The following is a 20450-nucleotide window of genomic DNA, read 5'->3' on the forward strand; positions in this document are numbered from 1 at the left end:
ATTTTAAAAAGGACTTGTTTGAATTATATTTTTCTTTTATTATTCAGTCATTAAACTAGTAATTAATGAACCTCCAGTTTTCAGCACAATGAAAGGAAATAATCCCTTACATTAGAAATTTCCATTGTGTAGAATACTGAAATCAAGAGGCATGGGTCTTAAACATTACTGTGACAACAGCACTGAGACTCAGTTTACTAATCTGTAAAATGCAAAAGCTACATTAAGTGACATCTAAGATTCCTTCCTAACTTTTACATTCTGTGATTCAGTAATAAAGTTTCTGGTGTTTTTCTAATGTCCCCTTTAGTACCACACATTAAATCAACTCAGCAAAGATTGGAACTGTGTTTTCTTCCTCTTCCAAATCCTGTTCCAACCTGCCCAACACTATATGATAATTAATTAAGTCAGGAAAAGCCTCCCATGACACCTCTCAGTTCCTTTGGGACATTGATTCAAAAAAGTTCCTGACCCATAAAAATTCTCCCCCAGATTCCAATTTTTACCAACTCTTTCCACATCCTCCCTTCATCCCAAACCATGTTCTCCAACACACTCAATTATAAGGAATTCAATGACGCATAGTAATGTACCTTTTTATGTAAGTATCAGCAAATGTTGCGCGGCAAACCTCAAAATTTTGCAAAGAAAAGTACATTAACAGCACTGCTGGAAAAACTCATTAGAATGTGCAGCTTCGTGGCTGTTCCTTTAATGGCCTCTGCTATATCCCCTCTGGCCATAGGAAACAAAGAGTAGCAATTTATATATTATGAGGCCTTAGAATGAGCTGACAATGATGGGAGGACTCGCCATTTATCCATAAGCCAGATAGTATAAAAGTTATTTCTTTTTTCAAAAAAGTTATTTTACAAAGCAATAAAATCATTCATCCTCCACCTAAAGTTTTACCCACCCAAGGAATTTTATTATTTTGGGGTTGCTCAGAAGAAATTGCTGACTTGTAATATTCACAACTGCACTAAGCCCTCACTCCCACTATTAGTCTCAACTAGAAAGCAACTTTCACCATGACTGTAAATCCTATTGGTCATTAAATGAGCATTACGGTTATTTTGTGAGTGCACTGTTTTATAGAAATCAATGGGAGCCTTGCATACAGAAGGACCGCAATTGATTTTTAGCTGAAGGAGTCAATTTGTAACATAGCCAGCATCTTTGAACTACTAATTGAGAAATTAAGAATCATTGAATAGACACTAGCAAGCTGAAAGCATTCGAAAGGCCCAGAAACATCACAGAGATGGGAAAAACAGTTTTTTGTAGTGATTTGATTTCCTTTTTGATGTGAGTATTTAAATGAGGTGGTTTCTCACTGAGAGGGACTCTTCAACTGAATAGCTTTTGAGGACTGAGAAAAAGTGAGAAAACAAGTCGGGCAGAAAAAAAAATGCCTCTGGGTAGGTGCATCTACTACTCAAGCAGTTCCTGCAGTGTTTGGGAATACTGCACCAAGAGGTTCATGACAAGAATATTTAATACATTTTTCTTAAGGACCCAAAATATAAACATAGGGCTTTCCTTTCGAATAATAATATCCTGCTACTTTACACTTTATTTTGGGATGTAAAGGAGAGGGAGATATTCATATGGAAGGACTTTGAAAATCTAATTTAGTCATTCATAACAATAAATACCTATCAAGAATGTGTCCAAAGCCTTTTGTTAGATTTTGAAGAAATGCTAAGTAATATGTGGTCTCTTTCTTCAAGAAATCTAGTCTACAAGTTTAGATAAGGCCTGGATACAGCCTTCCTAAGGACAAAAATATCTGTTATGTGAACTTGGGCTTTCCTTCCATGACCCACCCGAGATCTGAAGATGAGTTTACTAATTCAGATCCTTATCCTCAAAAGAACTACATGATTCCTTTCGTTTTTCATGTTGGTAAATGAGCCTTATTGTTAATTTGTGAATTCATAATTATATAAAAATCAATGGAAGTCAACTGATTTTTTTAGCAAGAGGGTGGCAGGAAGCTTTATTAATTGAGAAATCAGAAGTCATTGGGTAGATACATGTTAAATCACTTTTCAATCATGTCTGACTTTTGGTGATCCCATTTATGGTTTTCTTGGCAAAGATACTGGAATAGTTTACCACTTTCCTCTCCAATCTCATTTTTACATATGAGGAAACCGAGGCAGAGGTAAGTGACTTGCCCAGCTAGTAAATGTTGAAGATCAGATTTAAAATCAGGAAGAGAAATTTTCCTGACTCCAGGACCAGCACTCTATCCGCTGTACCATCTACTTAGACACTACTAAAAGCAAAGCACTGTTAAAAACACTGTTAAAAACAAAAGGCACCTGGATAGGCATGATATGAATTCACCAATTTTAATTACTTGTCCTCAAAATAACTTCTACCTGACCCTTGTATCTGCCTTCCCTTGACATGTGTGAAAAATTATAATCTTCTGTTTCATTTGAATAATTTAAAAACTATGACTGAAAAACAAAACTAAAGATCTCTTTGTCTCCCCAGAGAGTAGCCCTAGCTGTGGTCATTATAGTTAACCTGTGATATTCCAGGAGAGTAGGGGCTTTTAGTTACTGGTTGGCATTTTATCTGTCACTTTACAGATGCTCCCACATTTTAATTTTTTTCTAAAAATATTTTAGAAATCTTTTGTTTTATATTATCGACATCATACCTCTAATCTCTCTCTCTCTCTCTTTCTCTCTCTCCTAAAAAATGAAAACAAAACCCTAATAATCTTACCTATTTCTCTTCTTAAACGCTGAATAAAGAGTTTGTGGACAATAAATACAATTTCTGTGCTTTTTTGGTTTATCCTGTTATTTTTACCTTCACATATTAAATGAAAAAAGATAGTTTAGCATATTGGACTTGGTTGCAAGAATAAGAAAGAACTGTATTCAAATCCTACTTCTGATATCCACAGGCTAGTCACTTAAAATGTTTCAGTGACCCAGGCAACTGTTTCCAGCTACAAATTAGAGTAGTTGCCTATCTGCATTAATAGAGGGAGTTTGCCCGTCTCATACTCATGAAATTATGTCAGGACAAAATATTTTGATATAATTTTCTTTGAAGCAAAGATAGGAATGTTTTGTTTGTTTGTTTTATTCTTGCAATGCTCTATATAAGAATAAAATAGGCTTAATTCTCCTTTTTTTAAATAGCTGATGGGAATTGGAAATAGATAAAGTGAAAAGATAAGGACAATTACAAAATAATTTCCTTATCAGAATTTTTGGAAACAAACTATTTAAAGATTCATAAATCATTGAATGAAAATGTATCAAAACAATTATAAACCCATTGATTACAAAGAATCAGGTATTTAAGTGTCTGTGAGCTAAATTATTCCGATTTGGGTAATACCTGAAATAAGAGTATACAATAAACCTGAGATTCACTAAAGCCCAACTTCTTTAATTGTGGGTTTTGACTCCACATGGGATCTCCTAAGTGAATGCAGTCACAAAATTATGGTTTATTATCAGTAAATATTTGAATTGCTTTTCTGTTTTATTTACTTGTATACCTGGGGTCAACTAAAAATTTCTTTGGCAAAAAAGGGCTCCTCGAAAGGAAAAAGTTTTAGAAGCCCTGCATTAAAGGAAGCATATTCTCCATACTGGAAATAAAGTAAGCCCAAACCACTATAAAAAGTATAAAAAAGCAGCCAATGATGTTGTTTGATCTGTGTTTTTTTCTTTGCAAAAGAATGCAATTCTCTTTCCTTGAGAGAGAATTATACCATACCTGGTCCTACTGCAAATATTCCAGAAGTCTCTGCTAAGTGTAGGAATGACAATATAGTTCATCTGATCAGATTACTTCTGTGGATCTATTTCTGGAGGCTAGAGACATCTATTTAACTCATTTCTAGTTGCTATTTGTTCATCTTCAATCAGACTTATTCCTGCTTGTCTCTCTCTGCACCTCTCAGAATATTAAGCAAAGAATAGGACCACACTCTTGAGGACTTAATTGACTTGAAACTATATCATGTTTGGCAAATAATTCCTTTATGATGAAAGACTTAGGGACAGATATTAGTGCACGGATAAACTTAAAGCCACTGAGATTTAGCCACACAATGAGATTTAGAGGTTAGACTGAAATACAGCTTTTGTACTTACCGGTAAAATGATTAGAAGTGGATGGATTGACACTATCACCACTGTCAGCACTGTCACCGCTAAAAACTTCATCATCTGATTCCCGCACAGAGGAACAGGATGAGGAGCCCTCAACTTCTTCCAAATTCCACTTTAAAATTCCACTCATTGCTGCAGCACTGTCACATGTACCTGTAACAGGAATAGGAGCAATAAAGCATTGAAACATTTGACCGCTGACTAGGCAGCCAAGGTCTCTGAAGGCATTTTTTTTTAATGGAGACTTTTTTTTTTTTGAGCCATGTATGCTCAGTGATCATACCCATGACTAAATGATTCCTTCCTATAATTTTCTTTTTTACATAAGTGACAGAAGCATCACATCATGATGCATTGTTTTCCTTATTTACATTCTAACATGAGTCTCTTCTAAAAAAAAAAAATTAAGGTTTAGAATGAGAGGCACTGTACAAGGAAATACAATCCAATGTTTTGAAACATCAAACCCAGAATCAAATATATTTACTTGATTTGTACTGGTAGAGCATGTATTATCAATGACAGAGATTCTCAGTCCAGAACAAAATAGATCATTCATTCACAGGCAGTGGTACATCAAGGGCATACAGATTAAGGCACTTCTGACATACTGTCTTTATTCAGGTGCAGAGGCATATACTTTCTCTCCATCAGAAATAAAATGGGTTGCTAAGGATTGATATAACTAACAGAGTTTAGATGCCTTATGTTACCACGCATCTCTGTATGACCACATGGTAAACTTAATTCCAATTTCCAGGAGAGTGATTGAATAGGGAATACACAGGGTGAATCAGAGTCCCTGGACTCTGTGCAGAGTCTTGTGCAGAATAAAATAGTTAATTATTTTTTCTCCAGCTTTATCCTCATTCTTCATTTCAATCCAAAAGAATGTGATCTTAAAATAGACATTTAAAATATTAATCAAAGCAAGAGAATTTTTTTTTAAAGAAGGTGAGCTCTTAGAAACACCTTACCCTACCCTCAACACACACACACACACACACACACACACACACACACACTACCTCCTTCCTCCCACACCATATACCTATACAATACTACCATTGTATTGGATAAAGACAGCTTGTCAAGTTATAAAGGGAGGAATGAAAGAAGTTGATTCTCTCACAATCTGCCTTTCCTAAAAATTATATCTCAGTCACTTATAAAAGTAACCATTTATCTTTAATACCCTTCATAATATTGTATATCTGTATTTCATTTGCAATCTTCTGGTTTTTATTCTTTTTGGAGTTTATAAAGGAGGGCTAGAAAAAGGGGGAATACTCAGATTATGACCCAAGCATGACTAATCTTGTAGATAGGACAGATTGAAAATTCAGTAAAGAGTGCAGAAAGTTCCACCTATCCAAAAATATCTGCCATACAGCTTAAAATTCTTCCCAATAGAGTTGTTCTCACTAGTGAAGGAAATCCTTTCTAGAAAGTCCCTCAAAGAGGTAGGTCTGTCACCTGGGAAGGGTAACACATTAAACCATTTAAATTCATTAAAATCTCATTATGATAATCTGCCAAATTAGTTAGCTATTGCCTTGTAAAGTACAGGGCAGGGACTAAAACAAAGTCACAGAATAAATACACTTTGATAGGAGCAAAGAAAGGTCTGGGGTGCTTCTCAGTGAGCATAGACTTACCTTAGTAAAATAACAAATTGTGGGGTCCCGGATAATCAAAGTTTAGCATCACTGCCATCAAGAAAGTCAAAGTGCTGACAGGAAAAATAGTAAACATGAAAAAGGAAATCTGTGGGGTAGGTATGAAGTGCTGCTGCCAAAGCAATGTTTTCCTACTTAATAATTTTTTGTAGTTCTAATTCCAAGTTTTTTGGAATTGAATGGGGTTACATTCAAATTTAACTAATATTTGAATATGGTAAATATTTGCCTATTTTCTTTCAGGGAACACTAAATAGGATTATGAAGCTGGAGTGGATCTTGGAGGTCACTGAGTCTAAGACCCTCATTTTACAGACTTGGAAATGGAAATCCAGAAAGGATGAATAAATTGTAATTGTTTACACAAGTGTGAAGTATCCAAGGCAAAATTTGAACCCTGATCTTCGAGATTCTAAATCTAACACTTCACTATATCATATTAGAAATGGAGCTCCTATAGATAATTTAACTTAAAAAAAGCCCACAGAGCGCATATAAACATATCCATATTACTTTAGAGAAATAACTAATTTCTAAGTTAGTGGTAAAGAATTATGACAATTTTTATATATACTCTATAGAAAAAAGACACACAATAACTTAATACCTTGTCCAAAGTGTCTTAGAAATATCAACAGCTGTGATAATGTACCTCTGATTTAGAAAGCTTGTCTATCTTTAGACATTTTTGTTTGTTTTTATTTTTTTTCCCAATTCTGTACATGCCAATTACTCTGAAGAAGAGCAGGTCCATATATCTTGGGCAAGACTGACTTTGAGGTTAAATAATGAAGTGACATCCATCAGGAGCCCTTAAGTCCATATATCTCAATGATGGCATAACTGTTGAAGCTGTACAGTAAGACTCATGGGAATCAAGACAATAATTCAGCTAAATTTTTAAGATGTTTATTGAGTGTCTATTAAGTTCTAAGAGCTATGTAGTGTCAAATATTAATTTATAGCTGTAAGAGTTTTTAGAATTGAATGTAAGGAGAAAAGCAAGCTGACATCTTTGGGAAATGGCAAAGTTGATTTTTTGTTTTAGGATTTGATTTTTAACAACCTTAAGTTTTTATTTAAAAAAAAAAAAAACCTACTATTCTTTTAGTGATGTTATATAGCAATGAGTCATGAAATACGAGTCTCAGAAGAGCTGAAGCTAAACATCACCCAAAAGTCAATAAAGTACACTGTGGGTGGGCAATATCTGTAACACATTGTAAAAGTGGAACTAATTGTGAACAGAGGTGCCATCAAAGAAATATAGGGCTCAAAGGGGGGATGGGCTGGTTACATGGTGTATGGAATACTATATTCCAATCATATTCTCATGATGTCAAGAAAACATGAGAATCCCCTTCCTTCTTTAGCACCCGGGGTAGATCTCTATGTCCTATCTTAAGGGAAGATAAACACAAGAGATATGCAAAATAGGCAGATAAAGATGGGAAATGATCTGCGCCGTTATAGGAATTTGGAAGGAAATTTTCAAATATTTGGGATCATGGAAACAGTGAGGCACTGGGACAGAGGGCTTTGTATAGAAACTATTATGGTAATGCATTGGATTATATATTTTTAATAATATATATGTATAATTTATAAGAGAAGTAATTTGCATTATTTTGAGATACATTATAGTCTCTAGAAACTTGGAAGTATAGTCTTACAGAAAATTATAGGACAGAGTTGAACATGTATCTAAGGCCTTGGAAGAGAAAAAAACAAAAAGCAGAATGGAAGAAATATAAGTTCATTTATTTATCCCTCTTCCTCTCCCCTCCATTAACATCCCTGGAATTAATCTATTCAGTTTTAATACTTGCCCACCTAGACTGAAGATTGAATCAGTCTTTGCTTCAGCACCTAATATTAACTAGCGCCAGACTATGATTCATCCCATTTATTGAATTATCTACTCATCAAGGCTTTACCAGTGCAAAAATCTGGCCCTCGGTTGTCCCAAGCAGCCCTTCCTGTGTTTTCTATTTCTTGTTCAGAGAATAATAATTAAATTAACATTACCATTACTACCGGAAAGAATAGGACAGATAGCTTTCTTATGGCTTCACTAATAAAATCTGTGCCTCCCTAAAAAAACCCCACTAAAACATAATATATTCCCTTTCACCCTTAATAGAAGGGTAGTCCCCTGAGGGCCAGAATTGTTTCATTTTTATATTTGCATTGCCAGCACAATGCCTGGCACATAGCAGGTGCTTAATAAATACTTGTTGAGTAATTGATTGATCCTAAAACATAGAAAAGCCTTGTAAAAATATTCCCTTTTTGCTGTCAGCCACTCTTTTCCTACTGTAGTCCCTGTGGTTGTAACATAGAATTTGCAATGTTGCAATTATTTCCATAGCAACCGACAGCAAAAATCATAAACAAAGGATTGTGACTTGACTGCAGAAGCAGCTTGGTTGGGAAAGAAATTAAGATTCTACTTCCATTGATATGACTACAATAATAAGGAAGAAGGAAAATCAGACAGAGAAAGGAAGAAAATACTTAGCATCAATGACCCTCATTGGATTTGTTCTGTCACACAGACTCAAGCGAAAGTAATTCTGAACACCATTTAGAATGAGGAACTGTATAGGACATGTCTTTGAAAGGATGTAGTTAAAATAAAGTGTTCACAAAAGGGAAAAGTAAAGATCACTAACAATTGTTTTCAGCATTTAAAAGAAGGAATAATATGAATAGAGTTTTGTCAGAAATGGAAAGTTTTAAAATTCTACTTTTTGCTTTGCCAGAGACTTAGTAAGACCCTGGGACAAGAAATCTCATCATAATTATCATCTGTCTATGAATGAGGAAAGAATTACTGATTTTATCTCAAATTTATCAGTATGGTTACACCATCCACTAAGGCAGATGGCAACCCATGCCAGCTTAAAGACAGGGGTTAGTAAACTACAACCCATAGGGCAAATCTAGCCTGGAGCTACCTTCCCTTCACTCCTATCCTCTAAGAATATATATATATATATTTTCAAATGCAACAAAAAATTATTTTAAAATATAAAACCATTCTTAACTCGCTGGTCAGTTAAACAAAAACTGGTGGTAGAACCTCACTACCAATATTCTAGTCATGAGCCTTACCAGCTTTGGCTGACCTGGTCCTTGGACAAACATATTCTGTCATAAGATTTGTACTTAAAACCTTTCCAGCCTGGTAAAAAAAGAATTTTGTCTTCTTCTGTCATAGCCTTTTAGAATCCAAGGTCACATCTCTGACACTGTGATTCATTGGAGTAGATATTTAGTGGGTAAAAATGTTTACAAAATACCTTCCAAAGTAGTAATAATGATGATAATGATAATAAGCTTGTAAAAATCCTTGACCCTGGATTTCACCAAGAGAATAACAGATAATTATCTAATCAAAATCAATGATACATTCAGCAGCCAAATCTCTCAAGGTACTTTCCATTTATTATTCTATAAATTTTTGACTTTAGAATGCTTTATGTAAAATATAGGAGTATCCCTATTTCATCCTCTATCAGCTTTACACAGTGAAAGATTAAGAGACAATTAGATCACAATGTCAATTTGGTTATTCACATACTAAGAAAATATCAAGGCAAGCCATAAAGAGGAAAAAATCAGAACCCCCAAACCTGCCAATCATGAGTAGATCCTCTCTTCATCTTTTTCACTCACCAATGGGAAGGTTATTTAGTAAGAGTCCTTTCCTTGTAAGAAGATAGAATCTCAAAAGCAAGATAGATGATCAATAGGGCAGAGAAGCTGGTTGCTTCAACTCCAAAGTTTTTCAAAAGCCTGTTTAGTTTTATACTATTAAAGAATAAAATTACTCTAAGACTTTGGGGACATTCTGTACATGTCCTAGTTAGGGCATGAATGGGGGTAGGGAGGGAAAGGTGGGAAGAGAAGAGGCTCCATGAGATAAGGATATGATTTCTCATGCTTTTCAGTGCACCTGGCAATCCAATTGATGACAAAAGATCCTCAGATTTTTTTCTGCTTCATTCATATTAAATCTATTTTTACCAGTATCTGAATCTGGATCTTCAGATCTAGTGCTCTGCCCACTGTACCATCTACCAATTTTTTATCTCTCTAACTCACCCATGCCCCCTCATTAATCAGTTGCCCCTCATTCTTGTTTAAGGGTTCTCTTCCTTTTTAGATGTATATTTCTCTGATTAAAATTTGTTAAAATTTTTCTTGCCTGCCAGTTATCATTAGTGTTAGGGAATATCAAGAAAAAGACTTAATAGAGGAATTACATAGGGATTGTGCAGCAACTTACTTATATCCACCATGATTATCTTGGTTGCCTTTATATTTTTAAGGGCATATATTTTAGTTTACTTATAATTTTTATTCTTCTTATTCCATTCTATTCTATTTCATCATTTTCAAATATAGCATCTCTGTAATAATATTATCATTAAAGAGATGAACTTTTGTGGCATCAGTTTGGAACCATGGGAAAATCTACTCAGGTTTGTTTTGGATTTTTTGTTTTGTTTTGTTTTTACTGAGGCAATTGGGGTTAACCAGCTAGAAATGTTAAGTGTCTGAGGCCAGATTTGAACTTCGGTTCTCCTGATTTCAGAGCCCTATCCACTGCCCCACCACCTACCTGCCCCTGATTTACTCAGTTATTAAAAGGAGCTGAGGCCTATTCTGTTTCTCCTAATGGTCCATCTTTACATCTCTTCAATTTCCACTTTCACCTCCTTTCTCTAAGCCCTCACCAAGCTACACATGACTTATTCCAATACACTCTAATTGATCTCCCTGTTTTTGTATCTCCTCCTCACCTCCAATACTTTTTGCATATTTTCATCAGATACTAGTTGTAAAAGACTATTTCCATCATATTTTCCCCTATTTAATAACTTTCTATGATCCTCCATCACTACTCAGTTCTTTTGTTTGTTGCCAAAGCCATCAACATCCTACTGTTCGCCTATCTTTGCAATTTTATCTCCTACTATGTGCCAGTAGCAATGCTCTGATCCAATTTGACTTATTTCCTTTATGAATTTTAAAATTATTTATGTCTCCAAATTTTTTGTCCTTGTGTGAATTACCTGCCTTTGTTCTAAATGTCACCTATCTTTAAGGCCCACAACAAATCTTACTTCTTTCATTCTAATAATTCTAGTCCAGTGTTCTCTTCCTTCTCTTAATTCCTACAGCATCATCAACCTTTTGTCACTAAGTCATAGTAGATTCTATGCAATTATTTACTTAGACCCCATAAGTATTGTTTCCTCAACTTAATTGTACTTCTTAAATTTGTGGTTGTTTAGTACTTCAGTCATATCTGACTCTTCATGATCCCATCAATGAGTTTATTTTTGTTTGTTTGTTTGTTTTGGCAAAGATACTTGAATGGTTTACCATTTTCTTCTCCAGTTCATTTTACAAATGAGGAAACTGAGGCAAATAGGGCTTAGTGACTTGTCCAGGATCATACATCCAATATGTGTCTGAGGCCATATTTGAATTCAGGTCTTCCTGAGTTCATAATTCTACCCAGTAAGTCTCACCAAGCTACTTTTGAACCTGGAGACTATGAAAGATAAGTACCAATAGTGCCCAGTGGAGTGCTATGAACATCATGAATGCCTCATAAGTTACATATTTGGGGTATTTAATAAATTGCCAGAAAATGCAAATTATGCAAAGCTTATGCGTATTTTGGGAGTCATTGGAGAACTTATTTTTTTAGTTTGGAAAGGTATTTCTTTGATAAAAGTTAACAAGAATGCCCACAAGGTACACAGCAGTCTCTTGGCACCTGCAATACACAAAAGAAAAAAAGAATACAATTCTTGCTTCTGATTCTGACATTAGCATGATTTCTGAACAATAATTTTAACTAGAAAAAAATCATTGTCATTCAGGTAATTCTGAAATAATTTTTTTTCTTCCTATTTCATTGATTGTGGACCTGGAATTCCTAGACTTATCTTCATCAATTAAAATGAACTGCAATTCCAAAAATCACATTATTTTAATTTTCAAAAAGTCCTATGCTATGAATTCTCATATGAGAGCAAAAATTATTTATTTTCTTTGATACATAAAATAAACAGGAAATAAAAGTATTCCCACTATCTGAACTTCTTTACATTAAAATTCACTTTTAACTAAATTCAAGTACTCAAATATACATTTGTTATCTCAAATCTGGATGTTCCCTTCCATAATGCAAATTTTAACCCCTCTCTGCTTTGATTCTGAATGACTTCCTAAAACATTCCATAATTTTGCCACTGAAAGGTCCAAACAGTGTGCTAAGAGGTTTTCTTGCTTTTCCTTGATATCACAAACATACTAGGGGAAACTTCTAATTGTCCCCGTCATTCCTTGCTTTTATTACATAGTCGGCCCATCAGTCTTTTTTCATCAAACATTTCTGTGATGACATTTTTACCTGCTATTCTTTGAAGTCCCTCACTAACTTATTTTGTAGCCTGTTCACCTACCATATTCTTCTCCATTGCCTCAATTCTCAAAAAACTATTGTGTTTCATGTCTAATATCTACACAATAACCACAGCAGAATATTGATATTTTTAAGACCTTTGTTACCAGGAGAAGCCTGGGATTAATAAATAACCTTTGTAATTTCTTGCAGGCAATCCAGCTGCATTCTTCTAGTTTAATTCTATTTCTAATGCATTATTCATTTGTACTGTTTGTTCCAGATATACATCCTAATGAACAAGTTCTATAGATGGTCTATACAACTCATGTCAATAGAAATTCTTCATCCACTTGATCTTTCCTATGTGGATAATCAGCCAAAATCTTGAGGGGTTAATGGACCCAGAATGTACGAGAAAATAATTACTTTGTTTAGTTATAATTGATAAGACAGATAAATGTGTAACAGCAAAAAAAATATATACTTTAACTTTATGATATTTAGGAGAAAGGCATAGTGGATACAGAACCGCCCTTGAAGTCAAGAATATTTGGATTTAAATCCTTCCTCTGGAAAAGTCATTTATATCTTAGTGTCCAAAGAAACCCTTTAAAATTACATGTTTCAAAGAATGTACCAAATTGCATCAATAAAGTCCCTCATCTGGGAATTATCTAGAATAATATAATTATTAATCTAGTTCCTATCCACATCCCTATTCCAATGAGGTAATCACTAGGATTGGAAGACACCATCGGTTCACTAAGAAGGAATTATGTTTAACCAATTTAGTTTTTTAAATGAGACAGATAGCTTGATAGTACAGGAAAATTCAAAATAGCCCTTTACCTTGTGGGTAAAAAAAAAAATTAGTTTACAGGAAACAGGAATACCTTTGCCTTGATGGCTCCATAATCACCTGGAATTAACCTTCAAGAAATAGAGTTCTATATCATTCTTGTTCTGATATAATCATGTTGCATCTTATACCAGTATCATCAGTGTGCTCATTTGGGAGTTCTCCTGGACTCCTGACTTTAAGATCCTCCTTTGTCACTGATATCTTATGCTATTTCTCATCTCCTAATTGCTTTCATTTGTGAATCCACCTTGCCAGGTTGATACTGTTATTGAAAATTTAAATGATCTAGTGATCACAAATAAATATAGCATTGTACAGAAAAGCAATGAACTAGTAGAAAGGTGCTACAAAAAATTTAGAGGAAAAAAAAGCCCCAAATTAGTATGTTTATAGTTGCTGGCAGACTTTTTCACATTTTACTGTCTTTTTTTTGGTCTTATTCTGCTGTCAGCAGCATAACCAATAGGACCCTAGGAAATGAAAGGGAAACATAGTTTTTCTGCCCCTAATCTAGTTGAAATACAAAAGAAAATGGAGATCTTTGCAAAAACATTCCAGGGATCTATTTAAGAATTTATTTCATTTATCTGGGTGGACAGTAGTGATATATTCTATAATACAACAGTTTCTAAGAATGGTTTAAACACTCAATTGGAAACAGACTAAAATTCTGTTGTAGTCCTGAATAATAAATAGATAAGTTGTCACAGAAATCATAACTGATAATGAATCAAAACTTTTCAGGTCCATGAAGATATGAGGGGCCAATGATGTATACTAGTTCCTATACAGGTATGGGACCAAAGAGAGGTCATAGGATCACAGATGCAAAACTGAAAAGGATGTTGGAGGGCATCTAATCTAATCCTCTCATAATAGGAAAATAAGGCTTAGAGAAGTTAAATAATTTGTTCAAAGGTTATGTTCTGATTCCATTGTCTCAGAGTTGTTGCTTTTATATTAAAATTCTACGTTTTCTCTACTTTGCACCAAAGTCAATGTAATCTCATGCCTTTCATCTCTTCTATATTCCTTTTAGCTTCTCTAACATATTCTTGATACTGTCATGAACATTTTGATGTCATGAAATCTTAGAGAAAAAATTAGCATTGAGACCCACTCATTGCTTTTAAGGAATTTAAGGTCATTGTTTTAAGGAATGGCAATTTTTTTTTTTGCTCATTAGTATTCAAGTGACTCAAGAATAATATAGAGTTAATTAGTTTTTCTACAATTAATGCATCTCTCCCACACCACTATCTCTGCTAATATTGGAAGATAAACATCTTCCAATCCAACTCAATCCAACTCAATCTATCCCAGGTCTCAATTTAATGCTGCATTTGTAAGAGTAATTATTGCAATCATTTTTCTTCTGGCCATGTGATATGAAATGATGGTAATCTGATCTCCCACCCAAATATTGTCTTTGTTATTTGTGCTTTTAACTTGGTCTAAGTTTTGTTGTACTTTTAATTAGGTCTAATTTTTATAATTGCTGGGAACATCATTATCTTATACATTAATATATAGAATGTATCATGAGTACATATATATAGTAATTCTTGAGTCAAATATATTATTTTCACCTGTCATAATATTAGAACACAAAACAATTGCTAAAGTATTGTTAAATAAGCTACTTAAGTTGGGGGTTACAATGCCTAAAATAGCAATATGATAGAAAAATATAAAATAAATCCATCTCACAATATTTTTCAATTGCAGTGGTAGAGCTGTGAAATATCACTGGTGCCTTGCACAGTCAGGTACTTTTCCCTGAATGAAGTTTGTATCTTCTACTGTTTTTGCTTGATTCTAGCAGAACTAACACTACAGTACAACAAAGAAAATTATTGACTAATAATATTGTTGAAAGTCAAATCTCACTGTGACACAAACGTGAATGCAGTTATTCACTTGGATAAGTGACCATAATCATATAATACAATCTAAACATCAGGCAATATAACACAAGCTTTATTTTCAATGGTAGTAACACCGACTTCTCTTTTCCAGTCAAACAGGGCTCTGGGCCAAACTGGCACAATTCCATTACAGATGTAAAGCTGCCTTTTGATATTAGAGAGGAAGCTGTTAAATGTTTCATTTTCCTAAGTACATTTTGTGACACTTAAGAGGCCCATATAAATTTACCTACAAATCTGGCAGGCTAGTTTTAGCAAATAAAGAAGCTTGAAGCCATAATTACCTACTGTTACTAAAGTGTATTTTAAAATTGTCTATAGTTCAGAGCTATTGCTATGCAACAGATTATTTTCAGAAACCTAAAAGTGTGCCTGATTAATTTTGATTGTCTCTGAAATAGGGGTTACATACATTAATCTCATAATCCATTTACTAATCCATCTGCTTTATTGTTAATATGCTCATTAATATTGTCTAAATTTATAATGAAACAGCTACTGAGAACATCTCTCCTTGCATATGGTAATTAATCAAAACCAAATATTCACTACTCTCTTAAATTGTCATGGAAGATAATATACTGACATTCCAAATTAATTTGATATTAAATTATGTATTGACTATAAATTAAATATTTTGAAACAATGTATAACAGTTTAGTATTAGACTTTATTGCAAACAATAATTCTAACATAGGCTAAGAGTAATATTATGAAAACAAAGTATTTTCTTATCAAAATTAATTGAAATTAAACTATTCTTGGAGTTAGGAAGACTTAAATTTCTGAAGGAAGAGAAGAGCAAACATAGTAGTGAAATTGTGGAGTTTTTTTCCTGCACTGACTGAAAAAAATTGTGTGTGTGTGGGGGGGAGAGACAGAGAGAAAGAGAGAGACTGAGAAGACATAGTTATTCTTAAAATGTAGAAAGATTAAAATAAAAATCATGGAATTAAAATATTAATAGGTTAAAAAGGTATTGTTAATTAGTTTTAAAGCATCCAGGGCCATTTTCAGTCATCCCAGTCTATATCTTGCTACTGGGCCCAGATGGTTCCAAAGGAGAAAATGAGGCTAGTGACTTTGCACAGTTCTCCCTCACTTAAATCCAATTTGTTTCATCATCATCCTGTTATCAAGGTTAGCTTCAAGAATGAAGGACAAACAACAAATAAATTCTCAGTTTAAAAAATATATTACTTGTTATTATGGTGATAAAAATTTTCATTAAACCTTGGATGAGTTACACATACATCATAGCTCCTTTATTTAAAGAAAGAAAACTTTTGAGTTGAGTTTGAGACAATGTGTGAATTAGAACATTTTGAAAAGGTCAAAGGTAATGTTCGTGTTAACAATATTTTGAAAACTTTAGTCCACAAATAATCTTTACTTTCTTTAATTTAAATTACCACTACCATCCTCATTTTTATACTGAAAAAACATGAATATTATACATCAAGTAATAAATTTTTAAACTATAGAAATATACATTTTGACACATGAAGCAAAGTTTCTTGATTTAATCTATAGCTCAGTATAAACTGAAGTAGTTTAAAAAAGGGAAAAGAAAAAGACAAAGTTGTTTTCAAGTTGAGTATCATGAAATCCATTGAAATTTTTAAAAATTATTTCAACATATTCAAAATATTTAACTCACAGAAAACACAAAGAATCTTACCTACACATCTTTCACAAAGCAGGCATAGATGCATTTTATTTGCTTTATTTTTAAATCTCCTACCAAACAGGAATCTTTTAGCTGTTCTCTCTCATATTTATTCACTCTCATCTTCTTCTACTCTAAAACATACACACTTACAGTCTTTCTTTTCCCAGTAGACCATGCAGTTAAAGCTACTATAGTTATCTCATTTTTACAAGGCTTACAGACGTCTGCCAGCCGCTGATAGGAAATATTGGATGAGCAATGGCATATCTAAACTTCATCCAAAATATGCGAGCCATTAAAGAAATTATAAAAACCAGTAACAATATACTCTGGTTTTATTCAGCATCTCTCCCATAGTGATTATTAAAAGGATGATATTTTTAGCCAAAGAAAGCAAAATGCATCTGCAGCAGCTGGTTTCCAAGGAAACAGAATAATTTAAAACCATGTGGAACTCTGCTCTCTAATTTTCATCAATTCCCCTTCATTTCTGAAGGTAGCTTTATTCAGATTTCATAATTTAAAAGATATAGCTATACAGACAAGAGATATCTCTAACACATTCCTAAAGAAATATAATTGTAATTATATGCCACTTTCATTACTTTTTTATAGATTAATATATGAAATTATTTTCTTTGACCATTACTTTTTGTTAATGACAAAGTCAGAGATATTCATGACTAACTGGAAACACTTTCAAAATTTATGTATTGCACAATTATGTCTTGAAATAAAAAACATGGTTTATAATATAACTTATCTAAGCTTTAAATAGGTCAATGTGACACTCCAAGCATGTAAAATTCAGTGCCTATTTTTCTAAATTAAAAAGACAAGGGTATTTTAGTCAGTTAGATAATTATTCAAGTTTTTGTTAGTTTTAAAAAAAAGTTTTTGAAGTTAAACTATGCACTACAAAGAAGTCATAGTTATTCTGGCAAATAATCTTTTTTATGCTTCCACGGCTGGAGAAATTCTGGAGAAATAAATGAAAATACAGCAAACAATGCTGAGAATTTTCCATTTTAAAATTTACTTTGACAAGTATTTTTGATTACTTGTTATATGACCAGATTAGCAATTGTCTTCCAGAGAAAAACAAATATCTTGGAGGATTTTCATCCAGAAAATTATACATGTAGATCATCATTTCTTTTCATTTGATGCCATCATTTGAGAGAAATATTCATGTAATTCATTAAATCACTTGCATATATGTGCGTGTTCAAGTGTTTATGACCAAAAAGGATTAATGCATTTTTGCTTTTAATTTTTATTTTATTAAATTTATGGTTTGGGCTTTTTCCTCCATACCCTAAGAAGGATGGAGAAGAGAATTATCTTTTAAAACACTGCCATGTTCTAATTTAAAATGTGAAACCTTAATTCTTCAGTCATCTTCAAAAGTTAGAATTATTTGTACTACTGATAAATAAATGCTGTATTGGAATTGTTCTTTAAACATATTAACTTCCTGGATAAAACTGCTATTGCAATAAAAGATCAATTAAACATTGCTTATTTCTGTAAGGTAACCCCTCAAAAATTACATTGCCCAGAATTTTGGGATGAAAATATGTGAATGTCTGTTGACAAGAATAGTCATACAATTCTTCGCTGATTTAGCACAGTTTAATTTGTTAAACGAAAGGATTCCCAGCCCTCAAATGCTTGAAACTCTGCTGAAGCAGTTATAACAAATGGCTTAAAGAAAAACATACATAAGCATATTGCATTAGTACTAGGTAATGCTGCAACAATTGACATAGATGGGAAAACTGTTCTCACTCATCCACCTTGTCAGTGCCATTATAAAAGGACACTGCATGTCACTTATAATAGATTGCATATTTACTGATGGCTCCATTTTTTTCTGAATTATTGGAATGCAGGCAGCTTTCCTTGCCCTTTATTGAATCCCCCAAAGCAACATGCGTAATTTGTAAATGCTAAGGAATGCTAAGGAAACGCTTAGCATCATCATCTATGGATTTTACCTCATTGATACTTGTGGAGAAAGTTATCCTGTGCTGGACCTAGCACTGGCATCGTTATCAGCTGAGATTCTTATGGGGAAAAAGAACAGATCATTAGAAAGACTGCCTCATGGCGGGAATGCAGTCCAAACTACACGGCTATGATCAGAATAATTTTCATATTATAAAATTTTTTCCCATAACAACTCAGAAGGTCTCTTGTGTTAAGGATTCTACCCTTCCCCCCCGCCTTACCTGTATGTTTGGTTTCTGTACTTCAGTTCTGTCAGAGCCGACTGATGAGCTTACTCCTCCCTCATCCATCCATCAGACAGCAACTAACCAATAACAAAGAGCTGATCCTGGCAATCTCTGGCTCATGCTCCCTGCTTTACTTTCATCCAGTGGTTCCTCCCACCCATGGCTCATTTAGAGGACAAATCCATGTGGCTAGGAGGGGGAAAGGGAGTGTCAGAAGCAAAAAAATATATATGTTCTGAGAAGCTAAGAAGAAAAGGAGCATGTTCAGAGATTAGAGTTCACAGAATAGCCTCAAACTACAGAGCATAGCTCTGTCACAGATAAATTCAGATGAGAAAAAAGGTCCCTCTTTGTTTGATTCCTACTCTCTCAGTGAAGTGAGTAAATTACTGCAAATCCATGAGTGTAAAGAGCTGTTCACCTGAAATACAAGCAAATCACCTATTCTGAAAGAGGCAAAGTGTCTATTTTCCAGCTTAAAATAATTCTCTACAAATGTGCTCACATAGTCTTTCAGCATACACTCTAGACTGGCTGTAAATCTGAGCATCAGTGTTAGATTGGGTTCATTCCATCTGCTTGGAAATTAAAAATTAAAATGAAGAAAAATGCTTTTTAAAAGACCATTTTATCATTTGCCCTGCAACATCCATTTAGCAATGCTTCTATCTGAAATAAGTTTCAGAACTAGAGAGAGGTGGGGAGGAAGAGAGAAAGAGGGAGAAGTAGAGGGAGAGGAAGAGAAAAAGGAAGGGATTATCTTTCACATCAGATTGTGCAAATCATTCAGGACCAGGCAATACAAAAGTTAGTGAGAATGTCCTTTACTAAGTTAACACCTTTTTTGTTATTGCACATTTTTTGAATGCCTTGTCTCCTGCTGTGACTAATTGAATCTGCTAATTGAAGACTTAATTGAGAGCCAATAATTGGTTATCTAGTTGAACTGTAATTTAATTCAAATAGAAGGTAAGTGAAACCATAGTATTTGATAATGTTAACATGTTTTCTCCCCCATTAAATTCTGAGCTTCTTGAGGATAGTTCTTTGATTCCTTTCGATTTCCCAGTATTTAGCACAGAGCTTGGCACATAGTATTTTTAAAGTTTTCATTGATTGATTATAATAGTTATTATAGCTCAATCTATACAGTACATTAATATTTACAAAAATAAAAGATTTCCTTGCAAGAACTCTTAGAGGTTCATAGTAAAAACTTTATTATCCCCATTTTGCAGATTAGGAAACTGAGGCTTTGAGAAACTGGTGATGTGTCTATGGTCACATAGCTAAAAAGTGAGATGGGATGTGAACTCAGGCCTCCTGATTCTTCAGTTCTTTGAACTGTGGCATTCCTGCTTTTGTTCTCCATATGCAAACATATACTAGCATCTGTTCCCTTTTGTCTACTGGCACAACTTACCTGATTTAGATCTGTATCACCTTTCAACTGGACAACTGTCATAGACTCTTAATACGTTT

General features: G+C 33.8%; 1 protein-coding gene across 2 annotated transcripts in view; it reads right to left on the reverse strand.

Annotated features, from left to right (window-relative positions):
* CSRNP3 (cysteine and serine rich nuclear protein 3) overlaps positions 1 to 19054 on the reverse strand; it is a 250612-nt gene extending 231558 nt beyond the window's left edge. The window contains exons 1-2 of one of the 2 annotated variants that reach the window (XM_031960545.1): positions 18963 to 19054; positions 4140 to 4310 (exon numbers count right to left, since the gene is read on the reverse strand). The gene's annotated coding sequence lies outside the window, so the exon portion shown is untranslated. Of the gene's footprint in view, positions 1 to 4139; positions 4311 to 16737; positions 16900 to 18962 lie in introns of those variants that run through there. The other variant, XM_031960544.1, reaches the window with a different exon arrangement.
* Positions 19055 to 20450: the final 1396 nt, after the last annotated feature.

This window comes from Sarcophilus harrisii, chromosome 3 (genome assembly GCF_902635505.1).
Source record: "Sarcophilus harrisii chromosome 3, mSarHar1.11, whole genome shotgun sequence".
NCBI classification, from domain to species: domain Eukaryota; kingdom Metazoa; phylum Chordata; class Mammalia; order Dasyuromorphia; family Dasyuridae; genus Sarcophilus; species Sarcophilus harrisii.